Raw genomic sequence first — 24,183 nt, 5'->3', positions numbered from 1 at the left:
AGTAGTAGTAGTAGTAGTAGTAGTAGTAGTAGTAGTAGTAGTAGTAGTAGTAGTAGTAGTAGTGAGAGGCAACTGAGAGGTCATGTCCCTCTCAGATCCAACCCTTCTCACTTGAAAAGCTTGTCCAAGGTGTTTTCTGTACCAAGATGCCACGTGTTGCAGTGTCTGACAAGATGAACATCAAAATGGTATACAATACCGACAGGTTGTTAGGTAAGACACATATGCAACAGTTAGACAACTTTATTCCGAAACGTTTCGCCTACACAGTAGGCTTCTTCAGTCGAATACAGAAAGTAGGCAGGAACAGTAGAGATGTGAAGACGATGTAATCAGTCCATCACCCTTAAAGTCGTAGAATTTGAGGTTGTCAGTCCCTCGGCCTGGAGAAGTTCAGTTCCATAGTCAGGAACTATCTGAAGATCAAGCGACAGTGGAGAGACTTAAATACTGTCTGAAGGAGAGGTGCAGGGTAGTAGTAGTAGTAGTAGTAGTAGTAGTAGTAGTAGTAGTAGTAGTAGTAGTAGTAGTAGTAGTAGTAGTAGTAGTAGTGAGAGGCAACTGTGTAGGCGAAACGTTTCGGAATAAAGTTGTCTAACTGTTGCATATGTGTCTTACCTAACAACCTGTCGGTATTGTATACCATTTTGATGTTCATATATATATATATTTTTTTTACGATGTGCGATACATTTTCTGGCTGTATGAATGTACGTGTGCCTGATGTGTGAGTGTGTATATGTCTCTGAGGAGCTTTCTGTTTAAATAAACGTGTTCCTGTTGTGTGTGTGCACGTAAGATATCAGTTTACAATACCGACAAGATGAATAATACACGTGCAACATCTGGGTATGACGACGATTCGCCAGCCATTGGCTTTTATCAATTCAATAAGAACACTGCAGCAGGGCTACTGGCCCATGGGAGGCAGGTCCAAGTCACCTACCAGCTTATGCCACTGACCCAACCTAGTCAGAGGTTATTTGATGGTGCTGAAACTGGAGACAAGACGAGGTAATCAGTTCCTCAGCCTAGATGAGAGTTCACCGGTCGTGAACACCTTCATCCAGGTGTTGCTAATGTGTCTTATTCATCCAGGTGGTGCACATGTGTCTTATTCATCCAGGTGGTGCACATGTGTCTTATTCATCCAGGTGGTGCACATGAGTCTTATTCATCCAGGTGTTGCAAATGTATTTTAGTCCTCGTTTCCACTTTTACTGTCCTGTTTCTCATCCTGGTGGTCATACCTGTGACCGGTTTCCAAAGTTATACTCCTGAAGTTCAGCCTGAGACTATCACAGCAAACACCAGAACGGTTGCTACCCAAGAGTGGCAGAGCTGTGCAAGACAGGTATACAATACCGACAAGATGAAAGTTAAGACACTTGTGCAACATCTGGTTATCTTTATTGTAAACGTTTCGCCATCCAGTGGCTTTATCAATACAAATTCTTGGACATAATTAGAAAACAGAAGAACTATATACAAAAGATGAGGTAATCAGTCCCTCAGCCTTGGAGGTGGTGTTTACAACACCGTGGTTGTAGAGATTCTCTACAACCACGGTGTTGTATTGATAAAGCCACTGGATGGCGAAACGTTTACAATAAAGATAACCAGATGTTGCACAAGTGTCTTAACTTTCAGTGGCAGAGCTATTAGGTGATGCAAGGTTAACAGAGACCACTACGGCAGGCCTACTAGCCTACTCAGGTAGATGCTTCCACTCTACCTCTAACGTTATCTCACTATTAACCTTTATTAGTGAAGAATAAAAGTCAAATACAGTGGCTGGAACAATTCACAAATAACCCACATTTAAAAGAAGAAACTTTGACGACGTTTCGTTCCCTCTTGGACCATTGTCAAGTTACAACTCAAGAGTGAAAACACAGAAGAGATAAGGGAAAAAAGAGTGGTGACATTAGTAATAGTAGCAAACTTATGCTGACCTGACCTCTTGTACTATATACACAGCTTATTTTAATTTGTATTAGGAGTGAAGAGTCCACTCGTGGCGACACAGTGCAAGTGTCTTTTTACCTACAACTCGCCGGTATCACCATACACGTTCCACCTAGGGGTATTTCACAGTCTATTGTATGGATATATAGTGGCGGGAGTCACCTATTGTATGGAGTTTATTCAGTGTGCAGATTTGGAGCCAGTCTCTCCAGTTCGGGTTATGAGTGAAACAAAACATAACAAAATCATATACTGATAGGTGTGAGCAACTGGTCTACAAAACCGACAAGCTGATAAATGAGACACTTATGCAACATTACTGATGATAAATTAGACACATGTGCAACACTTGGGTACCTTTAATGAGGAAACGTTTCGCCACACAGTGGCTTCATCAGCCCATAGAAAGGAGAATGGTGAAGAACAGGAGGAATTTGAGGTAATCAGTCCCTCAGCCTTGAGTCGATGTTGTCAGTCCATCAATCTTGAAAAGAATACAGCATATGTGCGAAGAAGTAGCTTATATGCCGTAGGCAGGAGAGGTGCAGCAGTCGTAGGTGGTGTTACATTTGTCCAGTGTGGAAGTAGGTCGTTCATCTACATCCCTGTCTGACACAATAACATCTTGGGATCTTAATACAGGGAATTCTTCACTTGCCTAACCCTTGGGCACGACCTACTTCCACACTGGACAAATGTGACACCACCTACGACTGCTGCACCTCTCCTGCCTACGGTATATAAGCTACTTCTCCGCACATATGCTGTATTCTTTTCAAGATTGATGGACTGACAACATCGACTCAAGGCAATGAGTTTCTTGAAGAAGAATGCACGATGACTGAACAAGTATTTTCTAAACTCCACTATCCTCGTCACTTCATCAGAGACTGCAGACGACGGGCATTAAACATCTTCAACACACCCAGAGAAGACACTGCCGAGAAGAGATACATAGTCCTCCCCACCAACTCCATTGCCAAACACGTTTCCAACATCTTTTCCAATACCTCATTTCAAGTATCTACCTCCACAACCACGACCATCAAGGACATTACCAGTGATAGACAGGACAAGCTTCCACCCTCTGCAGGGGTATACATAATCCCTTGTAATGACTGCAACAAGTTATACGTGGGCGAAACATCAAGGGACCTCCAAACACGTATTTCAGAACACCAATATGCAAGCAGGTCTGACGACACAAGGAATGCCTGCGTACAACACCGTAATTCACACAACCACTTGATAAACTACAGAAACTCAAGACTTATCGCCACAGAAGACAACACTCAATACCGAAGAATCCTGGAATCATCACTTATTTCTATATCCGACAACTTCAACTAGAATAGTGGCTTCTATAACATAGCTGAACCACTTGCCAAGAAACTTCTTCATCGCTATCCCACATAAGAACACTGTAGAAGGTCTGCTCACAAACTTATCCAATCTCCTTTCCAAGCTACCCAAGATTTTAGACTCTATAACCCCACTCGGTACATCATCAGATGCAGCATTCTCCACCTGACCTCAGCATTCTGAACCTGACTATAAATACTCGCGTTCCTTCCACCCCAGGTAGTTCTGTTTGTGACTTGAAAAGCCCACTGTGTGGGCGAAACGTAGTCAATAAAGGATCACATTGTACTGCATATGTGTTTATATTTCCAAGGCTGAGGAGCTGACTACCTCAAACTCCACCTGTTCTTTACCATTTTCCTTTGTATGGACTGATGAAGCCACTGTGTGGCGAAACGTTTCCTCATTAAAGATACCCAAGTGTCTAATTTATCAACTTGTCGGTTCTCTGAACCATTCATCTACAACATTACTGATTCTCATAGGTAAAATTACCGATTGAAGGTTTAGACACATGTGCAATATCTGGGTATCTTTATTGTTGACGTTTCGCCATCCAGTGGCTTTATCAATACAAATTCTAGGACATAATTTGAAGACAGCAGAACTATATACAAAAGATGAGATAATCTACTACAACTTACCCAGCCCATTGGGTATGACTTACTTCCACTGGGGAATCCCGCCTACCAGTGACTATGCCCTCGTCTGCTACCCGTCCCCTTTCCACCTGACGATTAGCATAAAAGCCTCTGCTTCAGAATCTTCACGACTACGGTGCTCTTTGTACCAACTCCAAGGCTGAGGGACTGATTACCTCATCTTCTGTATATAGTTCTACTGTCTTCAAATTATGTCCTGGAATTTGCATTGATAAAGCCACTGGTTGGCGAAACGTTTACCCAGATGTTGCACATGTGTCTTAATTTCAATTTCTGGCCGATGAAAAGTAGCAGGAATGTCTCAATATGAAAGTTAAGACACATGTGCAACATCTGGATATCTTTATTGTAGACGTTTCGCCATCCAGTGGCTTTATCAATAAATTTTCATAAATTAGAAATGGCATGTGATGCCAATGCGTGGAAAACATTATAAGCAGTTAAGGTATTATTAAAGGAAACGTTACGCAATTTGTTTATAAACGGTATACAATACCGACAAGTTGAAAAATTAAGACACATGTGCAACATCTGGGTATCTTTACTGTAGATGTTCCGCCATCCAGTGGCTTTATCAATACAAATTCTAGGACATGATTAGAAGACAGTAGTTGGTGAAACGTCTACTCTGGTTGGCAATACGTCTACAATACCCAGATGTTGCACATGTGTCTAAACGTTACGTAATTTGGATATAGTATAATTATATCCAAATATTACCCATTCTGGAGACCGGTGTAACATGATGTTAATAGACCCTTCTCAAACCTAACCCATCTCACCATAACTGTACTACTACTACTACTACAACTGCTATTACTACCCTCGCGCCTTTTCACTTGACTCCTGTCACTATATATACTCGTTTCTTAATTATCCCTGTATTAGGACTGAAGAAGCCACTCGTGGCGAAACGTTTCCTTTAATAAATGTCCTATACTGTACATTAGTGCCTTTTTCCACGTCTCATTAGTTGTTCTTGTGTCCATTTACCTAGTTCTACATGAATGGTATATAATACCGACAAGATGAAGAATTAGACACATGTGCAACATCTGGGCATCTTTATTTGTAGATACCCAGATGGTCCATGTATCTATTTCTTCGGCCATTTACCTAACATAAATGAAGTCAGCCACGTGTACACATAAGATGTATACTGTCACTCTCTCCACTCATCTTTCTCTCCTTTCCCTTCATTCATTTCCCCTCTCTCCATCTGATTGACTCTTCCTCCTCGTCTTCCTACACTCTCAGAACACAATACGACCACCACAAGCACAAAGGAAATTCTCTGCAGTGAGAACTAGTGTTATCGCACTAGAAGTATTGGTCGGCATTTCCTGACAGCTCATCCAAACAGGTTGTCGAGGCAGGAGGGTAGGCTCGGTACAGCCTTCCTCACCGCTCCTCCCAACCCCTGACTGAGAAAGGTATAAAATACCGACAATATCAATGTTAAGACACATGTGCAACATCTGGATATCTTTATTGTAGACGTTTCGCCATCCAGTGGCTTTATCAATACAGATTCTAGGACATAACTAGAAGACAGTAGAACTATATACAAAGGATGAGGTAATCAGTCCCTCAGCCTTGGAGTTGGTGTTCACAGCATCGTGGTGGTGGAGAATCTGGCGAAACGTCTACAATAAAGATATCCAGATGTTGCACATGTGTCTTAACATTAATAATATCTTTATTTACTACTAGTACATGTACAAGGTATACAGGCCTAGCTGACATCAGTAATATACTACTGTATAGAAAGTCGCTTGTTATGCAGAGCAATTCGGGCAAACTAGGTCAGTTTTGTCCCAGGATGCGACCCACACCAGTCGACTAATACCCAGGTACCAATTTTACTGACGGGTGAACATAGACAACCGGTATAAGGAAACAGGTCCAATGTTTCCACCCCTTCGCCGGGAATCGAACCCGAACCTTCACCATGTGAAGCGAGCTTTTGCCACCAGGCCACGGGGCACCGTGCACCAGGGCACTGTAGCAGGCCTACTGGGCCATGCTAGGCAGTGCTCCTTCTCAAGTATTTATCCTCTAAACCACTGCTTTAATATATATTTTCTAAATCCAAATTTTTCCAACTTGAACGCATTGCTGCGAGTCCTGTCTTGGTCAGATATATTTTTGGCACAGTTTATTTACAAAGTTTAAGACAATGAAAGAACGTTTCGCCACACGTAGCATGTTAAGAAATATTGATAAATTAGACACGTGCAACACTTGGGCATCTTTACTGACGAAACGTTTCGCCACACAGTGGCTTCATCAATCCTATACAAAGATGAATGATGAAGATCAAAAGGAGCTTGAGGTAATCAGTCCCTCAGCGTCATTACCTCAAACTCTTGATTTTCACCCTTCTTCTTTGTATGGACTGATGAAGCCACTGTGCGGCTGGCGAGCGGCATTTAAAAATCATGCTAGGGTCAGCGGTAACAGTGAATAACAAGTGATTTACACAGACGGTTAGTAATGAGTCACTACCGAGACTGGTAACTGGTTACTGGTACTGGTACTACTGAGATTAAGAAATATTATTAGAACGAAGATAATTCTCAGTAGAATAATAAAATATGTGGTCACCAAGTAACCAACGTCAAGCCTAAATAAAAGCAAAGAAAAATACAGAGGTAAATCACGGAACACATCTATTCCAGGCTGAGGGACTGATTACGTCAACTTCTCCTCTCCTTACCCCTCTCTGCTTTGTATTGGACTGATGAAGCCACTGTATGGCGAAACTTTTCCTTAATAAAGATTCCCATATGTTGCATGTCTCAATCTTCAAATTACGAAAATACTATTTTAACTGTCTTTACGAGAGAGAGAGAGAGAGGGGGGGGGGGTTATTCTACATAGTTCTGATCAGCCAGGTTGTGGTGTTTACAATAGACTGTCGGTAGCGCAAATAGCCTGACTGATCAAACCAGCAAGCTGGTCGAGGACCTGGCCGCAAAACAGACCCCTAAAACCGTGAAGGTGCGACTTACCTGGACTGACTGCCTCTACACACAGCTGCCATTCAGTGCCTGAGGAAGAAAATAAGAGAAAATATGGTTAATTAAATGTGCCTGATATATCAATAAAAATATGTGAAGTGTTTTACACAGCGCAGTTTGGCCATATTACATTCAAACGTATGCAGGCAAAATAAATACACAGCTTCAAGAGTAGATATAATGAAGCCCGAAAGGCCAGAAATCAGTGATGCCAGGAGCTGAGTCTCGACCATAGAAAACACACACACACACACTCTGGAGTGATGTAGTGGAGGCAGGATCCATACACAGTTTTAAGAAGAGGTATGATAAAGCTCTTGGAGCAGGGAGGGAGCGGATCTAGCAGAAACCAGCGAAGAGATGTGAATCGACCCCTACAACCACAAATAGGCGAGTACACACACACACACATATATATATATATATATATATATATATATATATATATATATATATATATATATATATATATATATATATATATATATATATATATATATGCAAAACAACCACTCTGAAAGAACAGAGAAATTCCAAGCGCTTTCGTGACTACTCACATTATCACGGAACTATCATAGTTCCTTGATAATGTGAGTAGTCACAAAAGCGCTTGGAATTTCTCTGTTCTTTCAGAGTGGTTGTTTTGCATATTCTGAAATCACCTGTTTACTGTGATCTTATTGCATATATATATATATATATATATATATATATATATATATATATATATATATATATATATATATATATATATATATATAATATATATATATATATAGGTAGTAGGTTGGTAGACAACAACCACCCAGGGAGGTACTACCGTCCTGCCAAGTGAGCGTAAAACGGAAGCCTGTAATTGTTTTACACGATGGTAGGATTGCTGGTGTCTTTTTTTTTCTGTCTCATAAATATGCAAGATTTCAGGTACGTCTTGCTACTTCTACTTACACTTAGGTCACACTACACATGCATGTACAAGCATATATATGTATATATACATACCCCTCTGGGTTTTCTTCTATTTTCTTTCTAGTTCTTGTTGTTTATTTCCTCTTATCTCCATGGGGAAGTGGAACAGAATTTTTCCTCCGTAAGCCATGCGTGTTGTAAGAGGCGACTAAAATGCCGGGAGCAAGGGGCTAGTAACCCCTTCTCCCGTATAAATTACTAAATTTAAAAAGAGAAACTTTCGTTTTTCTTTTTGGGCCACCCTGCCTTGGTGGGATACGGCCGGTTTGTTGAATATATATATATATATATATATATATATATATATATATATATATATATATATATATATATATATATATATATATTTGGGTTGTGCAAGATAATGCAGTAGAGGGATGGGGAGGGATGGGGTTAGTGGTAAGTGATGGTGGCGGTGGTAATGATGGGTGATGGTGGTAGCAGTGGTGGTGGTAGTGATAGCACAAATCACTCAACGCCTGTAAAACACGAAAAATATGTAAATATTTGTAAATAAACCAGACAGAGGCCAGGGTCATTCACCCGCACATTGACTTACCAATGTGCATGAGGGGGCGTGGCTACAAGTCTAGTGGGAGTGGCTACAAGTCCAGTAGGTGTAGCTACAACAACAGTTTAGTGAACGCAGCTATAGTAACAGTTTAGTGGGAGTGGGTACAACAACATTTTAAAGGACGTAGCTACAACAGTTTGGTAGGCGTGGCTACAACAGAGTTTTTTGGAACGTGGCTACAAGTCATTGATCAGGGTGAGCGTCTCTGCAGAAAGAGACTCGGGAAAGAGAAAAAAATAGAAAAATTAAAGTTGGGGAGAGAGAGAGAGAGAGAGAGAGAGAGAGAGAGAGAGAGAGAGAGAGAGAGAGAGAGAGAGAGAGAGAGAGAGAGAGAGAGAGAGAGAGAGAGAGAGAGAGAGAGAATCCTAGCCAAGTAGAGACAATCCACGACCAACTAAGAAACCAATTTAAAAAAAAAAATTACCTCCAATTGTTGAACCTTCAACAAGAGATAAATTTCCCCAGAGTAAAATAAAAAGAATCACTTTACATGTTATTCAAAATAAAAACAATATTTTCAATTTAATTTAATCACAAAGTACAAATCTATAAATTTATCTGAAAGAAACTTTGAAAATTATAAATTCACGTTAAGGGCGCGAAGAGAGAGAGCAGCGAGCTGGAGAAAGCTGCGCTGTGTTTACCTCACTGCAAGAAGAAATGTTCTTATAATTGAAACGGTTTACCATTTGGAAAGTTTACATTCACTCACTCATTTTCCCTCTCACACGTACGTACTCTATCACTAACAAAATCTCTCGGTTTTTTCCATCCTTGACTCACGATGGCCCTTAATCTAGGTAGAAGTACTGTAGATAATTCTTCTCAGCAGCTAACATAGGTGTGGACTGAGTTCTTTGTGCTCTCTTTCTTTCTTTCTCTCTCTCTCTCTCTCTCTCTCTCTCTCTCTCTCTCTCTCTCTCTCTCTCTCTCTCTCTCTCTCTCTCTCTCCCCTTGGCTTTATATACGGTGGTTCAGATCCATTTTCTTGCAATTATGACAGCTGTGGCATACCTGTAACCGGTTTCAAGAACTCTTCTACTCTCAAAGTCCAGTCTCAGGCCAGACTTTATCGCTGACTGTCTCAACTAGGCTATTGTTGTTAATGACTCACAAGCCTTACCTGTTATTTATTTGTAACCTATTTCGAGAATTTTCCTATTGCCACGGCCCGGCCCTGGGCCAGACTTTCCTGTTACTTTCTGTGATTCAGTTAGAGTTCTGCAGCTTATTCCAATTCTGCTGAATTCATTTTCTGCGTAACGAAGATCCAGTTTATGTTATGCGACACTTGTGAGTCATCCAGTACATAAAGTAGTGGAGGCACTAAGTGTTGGTATTAACCAGTATCACAGTCACACTCCGTGGTGTTGGGTACTCATACCCGAGTCACTGCTACTTTACCGAATGCCCTAACACATCCCTTGTTGTTGTATATATCCCAGTAGCAGAAGTAATAAAAACATAGGAGTAGGGAGCTGTAATAATGCTGGCAGAATTACCGGTAATATGTTAGGTACAAGGGCATATCTGCAACTAATATAATATTTTATTATTTTACAAAGCTCCTGGAAACCGAAACGTTGCCGTAATAAAATATTACATTAGATGCACATGTGTCCTTTTATCTAACCCTAACAAGAATAAATAGGTTTATTTAGGCACAGGTACACATAAATGCAATTAATATACAAAGTGTAAACTATCTTGGATAACCCAAAAAATAAAATCAAAGTGACTTATTTCCACTGAGAGAGGGCGCGGGGGCAATGATTCCAGAAATCATTAACAGATTTAAGCCATAAGATTTTGAAAGTAGTAATGTACTATATTCGAGTCAAACCATATGAACATAATAACGAGTTATTTTTTACGTAAGACTGTGGCTGGAGTGGATGGATGGCGTGGGAAGGGCCCGGAGCAGTGGGCGAGGTAGGGAGGGGGGACGGGGACGGGTTGGGGGGTGGGTGGTTTTGGATGACTTTGGGATGGAATTGAGGATGAGGATGTGGGTATGATGGGTGGGTACAGGGAGTGGAAGAATTCTCGCACTCCCTAAAAAGCATCGGAAATTCCTCCACTTGACACTCCTCAGCATCATACATACCAGATTCTAAAAACAGCGCAGGTAAGGAAGGAGCACACCATCAGACCTAGTAGCACAAGTTGGTCAGGTCCAACTTACACCCACCCACACACACTCATGTATTTATCTAACCTATTTTTAAAACTACACAACGCCTTAGGTTCTAGGAAAGTACTCGGGAGTTTGTTCCACTCATCCACAACTCTATTACCAAACCAGTGCTTTCCTATATCCTTGCTGAAACTGAATTTTTCCAAATTAGAGCCATTGCTGCGAATCCTGATATTTTTAGCATGCAATTTACATCCCACTTATTAATTCCTTTTTTTCCATATATACACCTCAATCATATCCTCCCTAATTCTATGCTTTTCTAGAGAGAGCAGATTCAGAGCCCTCAGTCTAACCTCTTAGGGAAGATTTCTAATACAGGGTGTCATGTTTGTCATCCTCATTTGTATCCATTCTGCAATGCGGTGACGAGAGCTGCGCAGCATAATTTAAATGCGGCCTAACCAAGGATATATATAGTTGAAGAACAACCTGAGAACTTCAATTATTCATACTTCAAGATATTAAGCCAAGGATTCTGTTAGTTTTATTGAGAACACTTATGCACTCTTGTCATGGTTTCAGATTACTGCTAATCAGAACTCCTAAATCCTTTTCGCAATCAGTAGTATTAAGATCTACATTATTTAGTTTATATGTGTCATGGTTATTTTCCTGTACAACATTTAGAAGTTTGCATTCGTCTATATTTAGCTGCATCTGCCACTTCTCCGACTACTGCATCAGTCTAATAAAAACATCGTGGATTGCTCAATAGGCCATCCAAATGAATTGGCCGGCCTATTTTGGTGTCATCAGAAAATTTGCTTATGTCGCTATTTATTCCCTCATCAACATCGTTTATGCAAATTGTGAGCAACAAGGGACCCAACACTGACACCTGTAACGTGCCCCCATTCTGATTTCTTCCAATTTATGCAAACTCTCTGCTGCCTATTTGTCAACCATGCCTCTACCCAGGAAAAAAATTCTCCTTCTATTCCGTGTGCATTAAGTTTCCTCAATAGCCTCTGATGTGGAACTCTATCATAAGCCTTACTCAAGTCCATATACACAATATCATATTCAATACCATGATCTACCTTCTCAAATACCTTAATGAAAAAAGTCAGTAAATTCGTAATACAGGAACGTCTCATTGTAAAACCGTGCTGAGGTCCATTAATCAATTTATTCCTTTCAAAATGGCTACGAATTGCCTGGGCAATTATTGATTCCATAAATTTTCCCACTAAGGAGGTAAGGCTTATTGGTCTATATTTCGAAACTAAGGATCTTTTAAATAGGTATTACATTTGCCATTTTCCACTTGTCTGGCACTATGCAATTTTGTAGCGATATAATGAAAAGATTAACCAAAGGTCTGCTAAGTTCCTCTTGACATTCCTTTAAAACCCTTGCAAATATTTGTCTGAGGACCATGTCACTAGTTACCTCAATCTTGCATAGTTTATCTTCCTGTTCTACATAATTTATTATTTCTGGAATTTCACTAGTATCCTCCTGAGCAAAAAACTGATAGGAAGTAAGTGTTGAAAAGTTCACACATTTCCTTATCATTGTCAGTGATCTGACCTGAATTACTCTTATGTGAGCCTTTCCTGTCCCTAATCTTACTTCTGTATACCTGAAAGAACTCTTTTGGGCTAGTCTTTGAATCCCATGTGACGTAAGCCTCATAATCTCCTTTTGCTATTCTTATTTTTTTATCACTTTAATAAATATATTGATTTCTTAACTGCCCATTCCCTCTTTTGATATGCCTATATATGCCTCTCTTTTGGCAAATGAGATGTTTTAATCTATTGTGTATCCATTTGGAACCATTTTTGTTAGATCTAATTTCCCTACTTGGAACAGTTGTTGTCTGGGCAGCTAGCACTATGCTCTGAACTACGTCATATTGGCAACCAACACCAGCTACCTGACTCATACTCACGTCATTCCAATTTAGCTCACTCTGGTAATTTCTCAGTTCCATGAAGTCGGCCAATTGGAAGTCTGGGATAGAGACTTGATTGCAGTTATCTGGGTAATTCCATGATATATTGAAACTAAGTGATTTGTGATCACTTTCTCTAGGCTCATCATTAACCTCAACATTATTTACTAATGATTCTTTGTTGGCAACAACCAAGTCCAGCAGGTTGTTTCCTCTAGTTATTTTGTCAAAACTGTTTTAGAAAGCAACCGTATCAATTAAGTCACTAGACTCAAGATTTCCTGTCACATTATTCCAACCAATTTGTCTAAAGTTAAAATCTCCCATTATCATGAGTCGTAGACTACACTTGGTAAGGCAGTACTATCATGAGTCGTAGACTACACTTGGTAAGGCAGTACTATCATGAGTCGTAGACTACACTTGGTAAGGCAGTACTATCATGAGTCGTAGACTCGTACTTGTCCTATATATTACATAACACATAATTATGTCTTAAAGAACATTAAAAGAAACAATAAAAGCAGTATCTACTCTTTCTTAAAATGCCTAGAATAATAAACTTGAAAGCACACAAACAGCTTCAAGGTATAAGTATATGGGACACTAAAAATGTTGAAAATGTTAGATCAAGATGCCTCTACATTGGATTCAATATGGACAAATTTTGATATAAAAAGAATACAGAAAAAAAGTGTTTGACAATAAATGTGGAGATGAGTGGAAGAACACTACTAAGCAGCGCTAGTAGTGTTTCTAAGTCTTTAAAATATAGGATTAACGAATGCAGAATAAAGTGGTTTGATTTAATTAGGACTTCAGTGTCCTAGTTTGTTATGTCCATAGGGACTTTCAACTGTAACCACAAATTCAGAAAATTTGATCACTGAAAAGGTTAATTACCTAAAAATAAAGATAAGACACATGTGCAACATTTACGAATTTTTAATGAGAGGATTCGTCTGCGCCGCAGTCTTCGAGGACTGAGTACAGTCTTTCAGAAGGACTGAGTACAGTCTTTCAGAAGGACTGAGTGGTGTCATAATAAAACGGTGATTTAGACAGCAAGGTAAGTAGGTATCCAACGTGAATGTGCAGTGAATTCACACTCCCCAGTTCTCACCCACTACTTCCTGATATTGAGTGCCAGCGCGCGTGAATATAAGTGTAATTAACAATTGGCTCCCGGCTCCGCCTGTTAAAACTATGTATGGAGTTTACATTCACCAACCTTACCTCAGCCATCTAGTTAAGTCTTTAATGAAAATGGTAGATAGTTCTAAGCAGGCATCCTCGGTGTGGACTAGTCTTTGGCTATCTGCCTTTCCTGTGTACTCAGATGTACTGCCATATTAGATTCATTCCACTTCTCTAACATCCCCGTTAGTCTTGTTATTTTTAGCTTGTATGTCCTCTTGTTCTTGATTCTCGCACTTCAGTCTGCCCCTATCAGTCCGATCAATTCCTGTGCATATCTTGTATATCGTAATCCAGTCCCACCCTAGTCGTCCTCTTTTGCAGAGTCGTCAGTTTTAATATTTTAGTGTTTTCTCATACACCCTGTTGAACTGAATGGAAGTAAAATTATGCAGGATTTACCCGTCGTCTGACGTATAAATGAGACAGAAAGGACCAGAAATCCAGTCAGAGCACAGAATTTTTGGAAGGCTTCAGTTTCACACTCATGACTAATACCTACTGACTAATGCCTACTGACTAATGCCTACTGACTAATGCCTACTGACTAATACCTACTGACTAATACCTACTGACTAATGCCTACTGCCTTCCGCTCTCGGACTAGACCGGTGGAAAACTTTTGGACCCTTTCAAGCTTATGGGAGAGAGTAAGAATACAAGAAAAGAGGGCAAGTATAAGGACAATGTCTACACACTGAGGTTTTGTTTATACTTTTAGTATCATTTAATTTAATCATTTTGTTTGCCCGTGACTTCACCACCAGTAGCGACCTTGGAGGAGAACCTTAAAACAAGGAGAACGACCTTGAAGCTACAAGGTCCATCTTGAAGCTACGCAGGAATCATCACAGACAAAAATCATCACAATCATAGACAAAACTCATCGCAACTACCAAAAATTATCATAGCCACAAAAATCATCAGGCGCCCAGGTATAAATCACCACGCCCACAAACCGTTATGCCCATTATAGTAGCGACAGCGGCGAGGACTTCAGCAGAAGCAGGCACGCACCAGACGAACCTGACCAATGGCCGGGCTCCGGGAGTAGAAAGACTTTCGGAACTCATCAAATGTATATCAAAGGTAAGGGAAATAGCAGCAACAGCAACAACAATAACAACAGCAAAAGTAGCAGCCCAGCAACAAGAGTAGCAGCAGCAGCAGCAGAAACAGCAACAGCAGCAGCAGCAGCAGCAGCAGCAGCAACAGCAGCAGCAGCAGTAACAGCAGCAGCAGCAACAGCAGCAGCAGCAACAGCAGCAGCAACAGCAGCAGCAGCAGTAACAGCAGCAGCAGCAGCAGCAGTAACAGTAACAGCAGCAGCAGTAAGAAGGTCAATAACCTTGGGTGGCGAGCTAGTGATACCGGGACAAGAAAGTGAACGAAGAGAAGAGGAAGAATATGGGGGGGAGGGGAATATGAAGAGTAGGGGTACAAAGATGAGAGAGGAGGATGAGGAAGGTAAGATGGAGTATTGACAACAAGGGCTGCCACGGGGGTCCACATTTGACTAGGAGGAAGGAACCAGTTTGGGAGCGCCACGGTGGCGCCTCCACTGTCTGCCCAGCCATACCCTGCCACACTCCAGGGCACCTGGGCACAGGCTAGGGCAGCTCCCGGCACGCGCCTGCGCACTCACCAATCCTGAGATATAAATATGCAGGCAGCCACAAAACATTTTACACTACGTCACCTCCATAATAAAAGGTCTCTTAGAGCCAAGGAATCAAAGCTACCCTACCCTTCCTCGGAACGAACCTAACTGCCTCCCATCGCTCACGGACTTTCCCATTAATAAAATAATAATAAAATATATGAGTGATCTTGGCATGTAACCTGAGCTATAGTCACAGAGACTGACCCACACCAACCCTGTACTTTGTGCTACGGTACCTTTGCAACGTCCTCTCTCATCCTCTCACTCTCCTCTCTCTTCAATCTCTCACTCCTTCCCTCGCTCTCTCTCGTTCTTTTTCATTACCCTCCCTCCCTTCCTCCCTACGCCATTTCGACACTACGTACGTAACCTATCCTGTGCGATGGAATATAAGCTAACTTTTTGTTTTGTGGATGAGTGGAACAAACTCGCGAGTGGTGTCACTGAAGTGAGAACTTTGGGTAGCTTTATATATAGGCTGAATAAGTACGAGAGCTGGTGTGAGTTGGACCTACCTAACATTGGTCAGTAAGCTTGCTTCAGTGAATCTTCTTTCTTATGCTCTTAATAAGGGCAGCAGCACCCTGCTGATGTATCTATTTGAACCTGACTAGTTTGGACCTGCCTAGCATGGGCCAGTAGGCCTGCTGCAGTGATCCTTCTTTCTTATATTCTTATAAAAACAAATCCTTCTCTCTCTCATCCCACTCTCTCGCTCCCCCTTCCTACCTCATCCTTCCTCTTCATATCACACTCCCTGCATGCCTCCCCCACCTCGTTAAATACAGTGAAGATATTAGACAGCCGGACATTAATAAGCGTTTGGTGTGTGGGGCCAGCCAGCAGACTATGACCCCGGCCCACACACCTTTGCTCACTTGTGGTGCTCTCACTCTCTCACACACACACACACACACACACACACACACACACACACACACACACACACACACACACACACACACACACACACACACACACACACACACACACACACACACACACACAGCCAGCAGACTATGACCCCAGCCCACACACCTTTGCTCACTTGTGGTGCACGCACGCACGCACGCACACACACACACACACACACACACACACACATACACACACGCGCGCGCGCGCATACACCTACTCACTTATATTATTGTTCCCATGCCCTTGCTTTGTGTATGCGCATGCACGCACGCACGCCTATATTTGATGGGACACGATCCAAATAGCGTACTGCCGACATTACTGAAGAAGAGACAACAAGCTTTTGTTGCGACAATGTGTCGCTGTGTAGTGCTTTATCACGCCATGTTTCGCTCTGTGTAGTGCTTTATCAAGCCATGTTTCGCTCTGTGTAGTGCTTTATCAAGCCATGTTTCGCTCTGTGTAGTGCTTTATCAAGCCATGTTTCGCTCTGTGTAGTGCTTTATCACGCCATGTTTCGCTCTGTGTAGTGCTTTATCACGCCATGTTTCGCTCTGTGTAGTGCTTTATCACGCCATGTTTCGCTCTGTGTAGTGCTTTATCACGCCATGTTTCGCTCTGTGTAGTGCTTTATCACGCCATGTTTCGCTCTGTGTAGTGCTTTATCAAGCCATGTTTCGCTCTGTGTAGTGCTTTATCAAGCCATGTTTCGCTCTGTGTAGTGCTTTATCACGCCATGTTTCGCTGTGTAGTGCTTTATCACGCCATGTTTCGCTGTGTAGTGCTTTATCACGCCATGTTTCGCTCTGTGTAGTGCTTTATCACGCCATGTTTCGCTCTGTGTAGTGCTTTATCAAGTCATGTTTCGCTGTGTAGTGCTTTATCAAGCCATGTTTCGCTCTGTGTAGTGCTTTATCACGCCATGTTTCGCTCTGTGTAGTGCTTTATCACGCCATGTTTCGCTGTGCAGTGCTTTATCACGCCATGTTTCGCTCTGTGTAGTGCTTTATCACGCCATGTTTCGCTGTGCAGTGCTTTATCACGCCATGTTTCGCTCTGTGTAGTGCTTTATCAAGCCATGTTTCGCTCTGTGTAGTGCTTTATCACGCCATGTTTCGCTCTGTGTAGTGCTTTATCACGCCATGTTTCGCTCTGTGTAGTGCTTTATCAAGCCATGTTTCGCTCTGTGTAGTGCTTTATCAAGCCATGTTTCACTCTGTGTAGTGATTTATCACGCCATGTTTCACTCTGTGTAGTGCTTTATCAAGCCATGTTTCACTCTGTGTAGTGCTTTATCAAGCCATGTTTCGCTCTGTGTAGTGCTTTATCACGCCATGTTTCGCTCTGTGTAGTGCTTTATCACGCCATGTTTCGCTGTGCAGTGCTTTATCACGCCATGTTTCGCTCTGTGTAGTGCTTTATCACGCCATGTTTCGCTCTGTGTAGTGCTTTATCAAGCCATGTTTCGCTGTGCAGTGCTTTATCACGCCATGTTTCGCTCTGTGTAGTGCTTTATCACGCCATGTTTCGCTCTGTGTAGTGCTTTATCACGCCATGTTTCGCTGTGCAGTGCTTTATCACGCCATGTTTCGCTCTGTGTAGTGCTTTATCACGCCATGTTTCGCTGTGCAGTGCTTTATCACGCCATGTTTCGCTCTGTGTAGTGCTTTATCAAGCCATGTTTCGCTCTGTGTAGTGCTTTATCACGCCATGTTTCGCTCTGTGTAGTGCTTTATCACGCCATGTTTCGCTCTGTGTAGTGCTTTATCAAGCCATGTTTCGCTCTGTGTAGTGCTTTATCAAGCCATGTTTCACTCTGTGTAGTGATTTATCACGCCATGTTTCACTCTGTGTAGTGCTTTATCAAGCCATGTTTCACTCTGTGTAGTGCTTTATCAAGCCATGTTTCGCTCTGTGTAGTGCTTTATCACGCCATGTTTCGCTCTGTGTAGTGCTTCATGAAGTCATCAGTGCACAAATAGTATACTCACCTACCTGTTGATGATTAAGACATATGTGGAACAACTGGGTATCTTTATTGTTGAAACGTTTCGCCTACACAGTAGGCTTCTTAATTCTGAGGACATGTACATAACCTTCACGACTACGACAACTACCACTACAACTAACCCATCTCTTTGGGAAGGACCTACTTCCACTGGGGAATCCCGCCTACCAGTGAATTTGCCCTCGTCTGCTTCACCTGACGTTACTATATAAGCGCCAGGATTCTTTCTTCTGCTTCAGAATCTCCACGACTATGGTGCTGTTCGCACCTACTCCTAGGTTGAGGGACTGATTACCTCATCTTCTGTACATAGTTCTACTGTCTTCAAGTTATGTCCTAGAATTTGTATTGATAAAGCCACTGGATGGCGAAACGTCTACAATAAAGATACCCAGATGTTGCACAAGTGTCTTACTCTCATCTTCTGTTAAGATACAGAGGGAGTAGTAGTGAAATGAAGATGTAATCAGTTCCTCAGCCTGGATAAAGTTCAGTTCCATGGTCTGGAACGATATCGTTCCAGACCATGGAACTGAACTCTCTGAACCTGCAAAGTATGATACCGAGTTTGCCGGTTCGAATCCTGCTGTGGATCGAGATAATGTTTGTATGCATGTACGTATAGTTGGTGCAGTAGTGTGTGTCAAGTTGGTTTTGCTTTCTGCCTCCACCAGGGTGCTGGGCATCTCCTCGTGTGCCTGTAGTGTGACAAGTTGGGTGGTACTGCTTCGTACTGATCTGGATGTGCTTGCAGGGGTCGAGGCACAGTTTTTAGTCCCGTCTCTCAATACTTACCAAACAGGTCATTATTATCTTGCCTTCAAGGTCCGATCATATCTGCTCTTGAAACTGTGCACAGTGTTTGACTACACTACCTCTTCATATACTTTTATTTTTGTACTGCCAATAAGTATAAGCGGTGTAATTGGAGGAGGGGTTGCAAAGTGAACCAGGTACAGACTGCATCCTCCCCTACAACGGTATACTGTAATATACATGCGACAAGTCCACTGTTTCGTGCAGTGTATTGTTAATTTGAGAAGGACCCACCCTGTGGGAAAGTTATATCCCCTTCTCTGTTACCTTAGAATTTAAGGGAAGCAGAGAGGAAGCCCCTTCATCCAAGGCTCAGATGATGCTAGCAAGCGTGGCATGTCCACACATGCAGCGTCTCGTCAAGACTCGCGAAACCTTCTATTTTTAAAGAAATGCAAACTACCACTACCACGAGCACTAGCAAAATTTGAAGGATGAGTTTAAATCTAGGCGAAATCCCAAAGATCTTAAAAAGGGCAGTAGGCAGTAGAGCTGTGGAAAAAAAATAAACAGCCCAGTGGCACTAAAATCACAAAAATATCTGAAAGGGTGACGAGACACCAAGTAAACAAAAAATAATGGAAAAACATAACCTGCATAACCCGGGTCTGTGTAGACGTAGTGTACAGGGTCTTTGCTAAGGCCATAAACAAATACGATCATGGAGTAATAACACAAACAAAGCTCAATGGGGTTAAAAGAAAAACTAAGCAAACTGATTTACAACTTTCCTAACGAACTTAACACAAAAAAGTAGTAGTAGTACACAATGTATAATCTAGCCTTCGCAATGTAAAAATCTCAGTACCCCAAGACAGTTCTGGCGCCATTCTCTCGTTTGGAGTACTGCTTAGTGTTGACAGCACCGTTCAAAGCGGGTGAGATAGCAGAGCAGGAAACAATAGTAAGAGGGTTTACCGCTTGTACAGAACCAATAAAGTATTTAACCTACTGGAAACACCTCAAGGAACTGAAAATATACTCTCTGGAAAGAAGACGAGAGAGATTAGAGATAATATACAAATGAAGGTACTAGATTATTATTATAATCAAAAAGAAGCGCTAAGCCACAAGGACTATACAGTGAAGGTACTAGAGGGCCTAGTCCCAAATCTGCTATCATACGGGAGTGAGATATACTTCTTCCATCTCCCACACCATCAACACTTCCTCCATCCCCACTTCTCTTCCCCCAAAGTGTAAACTAGACAAATATGCAGATGAGGGCAGGTTGTGCGTGCACAGCTTGTGTCCGTATGCCTGTGGCCGAGGTGTAGGCTCCGGTGGAGGCTCCAGTGTTAGGCTCCGATGGAGGCCCCGCTGTAGGCTCCGTTGTAGGCTCCAGTGCTTGACCTGGTGTAGACTCTGAGGTCCACAGCTACACTTACCATACCACTGACCTGCGCCATGCAAATTAAGCCATCGATGTAGTGTTCTCAAGTCTATGCTAGAGGTTGCGAGGGTGGGTGGGAAGGAAGAAAGGAGGCAGAGTGGGAGGGTGAATTGAAGGAGTATGTAAAATTGAGTTAAGGTAGATGACGGGTGTGCAACTATGGGTTAGGGTCTGGAAATGAGTAGGTGTGAGTTGAGGGAGGGTGGGTGACTGGTGTGTGGTTGTGAGTTGAGGGAGGGTGGGTGACTATTGTGTGATTGTAAGTGTGGCTAAAGTGGGTTGTATGTAGGAGTGTGTGATGGGTGAGAGGAAAGGTGGCGAGATGGGTGAATGGGTGTACACACCTTGGTGTGCCTGCGGAGGTGTAACTGCAGCTCCCGGCACAGCTTCCTAAGCATCATGTATATCAGAGGTATTCAATACCGACAAGATGATGAATTAGACACATGTGCAACATCTGGGTAAAGATACCCCGATGTTGCACACGTGTCTAATTCATCTCTAAGCTTCACTCAAGCTGTGTAGCTAGATGCTACCATCATCAAGCTGTTACCAACTTTAGATTCCTGGTGCGAAGTTTGTCTCCACTGCCTTTCCACCATGCTTACCCAACTTGTTCATAAACTTTACGATAAACCATTTCTAACATAGCTAACTTGTTTATCTTCACGAGCAGTGCGTTATGTACGGCAGTTTCTTTCAGTTTCCTTTAACACTATAATAACTAAATACGTATTCTTAAAATTCGTGTTTAAATTTGCATTTACCACTTCGTCAGCCAGTTCAGATTACTTCTCTACTTCCTGAAATTGAAAAGTACTTTATAACGTCCATGTGACTCGTCTGTGTTTTTAGTTTATATTTTCGCCCGATTTTCACAACTAAGTCACACACTGAAGAGGAAACAATAGCTAGGTTTATTTCCTATTAGTAGAATAGGCGAAAAATTTTCAAGCTAGGATACATTGCTTATTTTTCATGCATCCTCGTTCTAGCTCACACATTCACACACAGTGCAAAATACCTCCAACGAAAAGCAGGGGCACGATAAGTACTCCGGTACGGCTGGTAAAAATTAGGGACGTGTTTCCATAAGATACCCGTTGTCCCCGTCCCTATTCACCCATCAGTTCAAAATGGGTACCTGGGTGTTAGTCGACTGGTAAGGGTCGTATCCTGGGAGAAAACTGACCTAATTTGCCATAAATGCTCAGCATAACAAGGGACTTTCTATATAGTAGTATGTCACTGATATCAGCTAGGCTTGTATACCATATGCATGTACTTGCAGTAAATAAAGATATTTTTTTAATAATAATAATAATAATAATAATAATAATAATAATAAATTATTATATTATCAACAAACTTTTGGCGGTCTTTAAGAGGGAACCTGATAAAGTCCTAAAGGCAGTTCCTTATCAGCCAGGCTATGGTGCATACCTTGGACTACATGCAGCTGGCACCAACAGTCTGGTCGAACTGGCCATCAACCCGGAAACTTGGTTTGGGACTGAGTCGCGGGGGGCAGTGACCCCGGAGATCGACTCCAACTACCTTCAGGAATCCACCTTATGAATTCCTCAGAGTATCTTGTATGCCATAGTTATATCTTCCCTAGTCCTCTCTTCCGGAGTCGTCAGGTACGGTATATACCGTACAGCCCTAGACTAGTCTTGTGAGCAAAGGGTATGCCAAAGTATCGGTGCCGGTACATACCAGTATCGGCTAAGCTTGACGGTATCCGTCCATACTTATTGTGAACTTTTCGACCTTTTAAAACTCGTAGACATATTAGATCCGGTGAAGGGGGGGGGGGAGGGTTTCCACCCTGATGATTAGTATTAAAAGCCAAAAATAAACAATGTAGAATCTAATGGATTATTTATTGAGGTTCTTGAATAGTTTTTTTTTTTTTGAGAAAAGACCAGCCTAGCACATGCCGCAGAGGTATACTCGATCACCACCAGTACTACTAGTCTCCCTATCCATCAACACAATCCTCCCCTCCCACCAGCCCCACTCACCAACACTACCCTTCCACTAACACAATCCTTCCTCTCCCACTCATACAAACACAGTCCTCTTCCTTTCACCATCAACCCTCCCACTCTAACCAACACCTTCACCAACACAGCCCTCACCCTCCAACCAACACAAACACCCAACTACTCTTGTAGGAAGGTTCATAACAATGACGTCTGCGACTTCAAGGCCCTTTAACCATGGGCAAGAAGGGTGTGAACAGGGAGAGGGCTGGGAGAAATATCAAGGAAAAGAGGATGAGGATGTGGGAGGGAGGCAGCAAAAAAGATGGAAGTATTATATTTATCAGAAACAGAACAGAACATTTTCATTCGCCTGCTCCGTGGAGCTTTACCAGTAGATGCAAGCCTTATGATGACTGACCTCTCCATCACGTAAGATGTTATATTTAAGTTTCCCCACGCCTATTGAAATCACGTGCTAGGGTAGAAGGAAAACAAGATATTACCACCAGAGAGGAGTAAGTGCAGTGAGAGAAACAAAGGCATCATACACCTGTATCATGCGAGTTTTAGTACTACAACCTGCATCTTCATCACGTAACAGGCAATACCTGTATCATGTGGCAACTAATAACTACAAAACCTGTACCATCATGTGAGAGCATGATGCAACTTATATTATGCGAGTGCAATAGTTGAGTAAGGAAGAAGGGAAAGAAGGGGAGGTAAGAGAGGTGATGGGAAAGGAAGAGAGGGAGTAAGAGGGAGGGTTGGGAAGGAGATATAAAAGGGGAAAAAATTTCGTTTTTTTTATTTTGCCGCCGAAGCTGATAGTTTATATTATATATTACATAATTATATATATATATATATATATATATATATATATATATATATATATATATATATATATAATATATATATATATATATAATATATATATAATATATATATACAATATATATATATATATATTATATATATATATATATATATATAATATATAAATATATAAAATATATATAATATATATAAATATATAATATATATATATATATATAATATATATATATATATATATATATATATATATATATATATATATATATATATATATATATATATATAATATATATAATATATATAATATATATATGTTTTGCATGATGGTAGGATTGCTGGTTTCTTTTTCTGTCTCATAAACACGCTAGATAACAGGGATATCTTGCTACTCCTACTTACACTTTGGTCACACTTCACAGACACGCACATGCATATATATATATATATACATACATCTAGGTTTTTCTCCTTTTTCTAAATAGCTCTTGTTCTTTTTTATTTCTTCTATTGTCCATGGGGAAGTGGAAAAGAATCTTTCCTCCGTAAGCCATGCGTGTCGTATGAGGCGACTAAAATGCCGGGAGCAATGGGCTAGTAACCCCTTCTCCTGTATACATTTACTAAAAAAGAGAAGAAGAAAAACTTTATAAAACTGGGATGCTTAAATGTGCGTGGATGTAGTGCGGATGACAAGAAACA

At 41.5% G+C, this 24,183-nt stretch overlaps 1 protein-coding gene across 2 annotated transcripts in view; it reads right to left on the bottom strand.

Moving 5' to 3' along the window:
- The window catches only part of LOC128694807 (uncharacterized), a 214,619-nt gene that overhangs the window by 50,747 nt on the left and 139,689 nt on the right, over nt 1–24,183 (bottom strand). For both annotated transcript variants that reach the window (XM_070094325.1, XM_070094324.1), the window contains one exon: nt 7,007–7,045. The gene's annotated coding sequence lies outside the window, so the exon portion shown is untranslated. The remainder of the gene's footprint in view (nt 1–7,006; nt 7,046–24,183) is intronic.

The sequence above is a fragment of the Cherax quadricarinatus genome, chromosome 45 (assembly GCF_038502225.1).
Source record: "Cherax quadricarinatus isolate ZL_2023a chromosome 45, ASM3850222v1, whole genome shotgun sequence".
Lineage (NCBI taxonomy): Eukaryota > Metazoa > Arthropoda > Malacostraca > Decapoda > Parastacidae > Cherax > Cherax quadricarinatus.
This window is presented reverse-complemented; position numbering and strand designations above follow the sequence as displayed.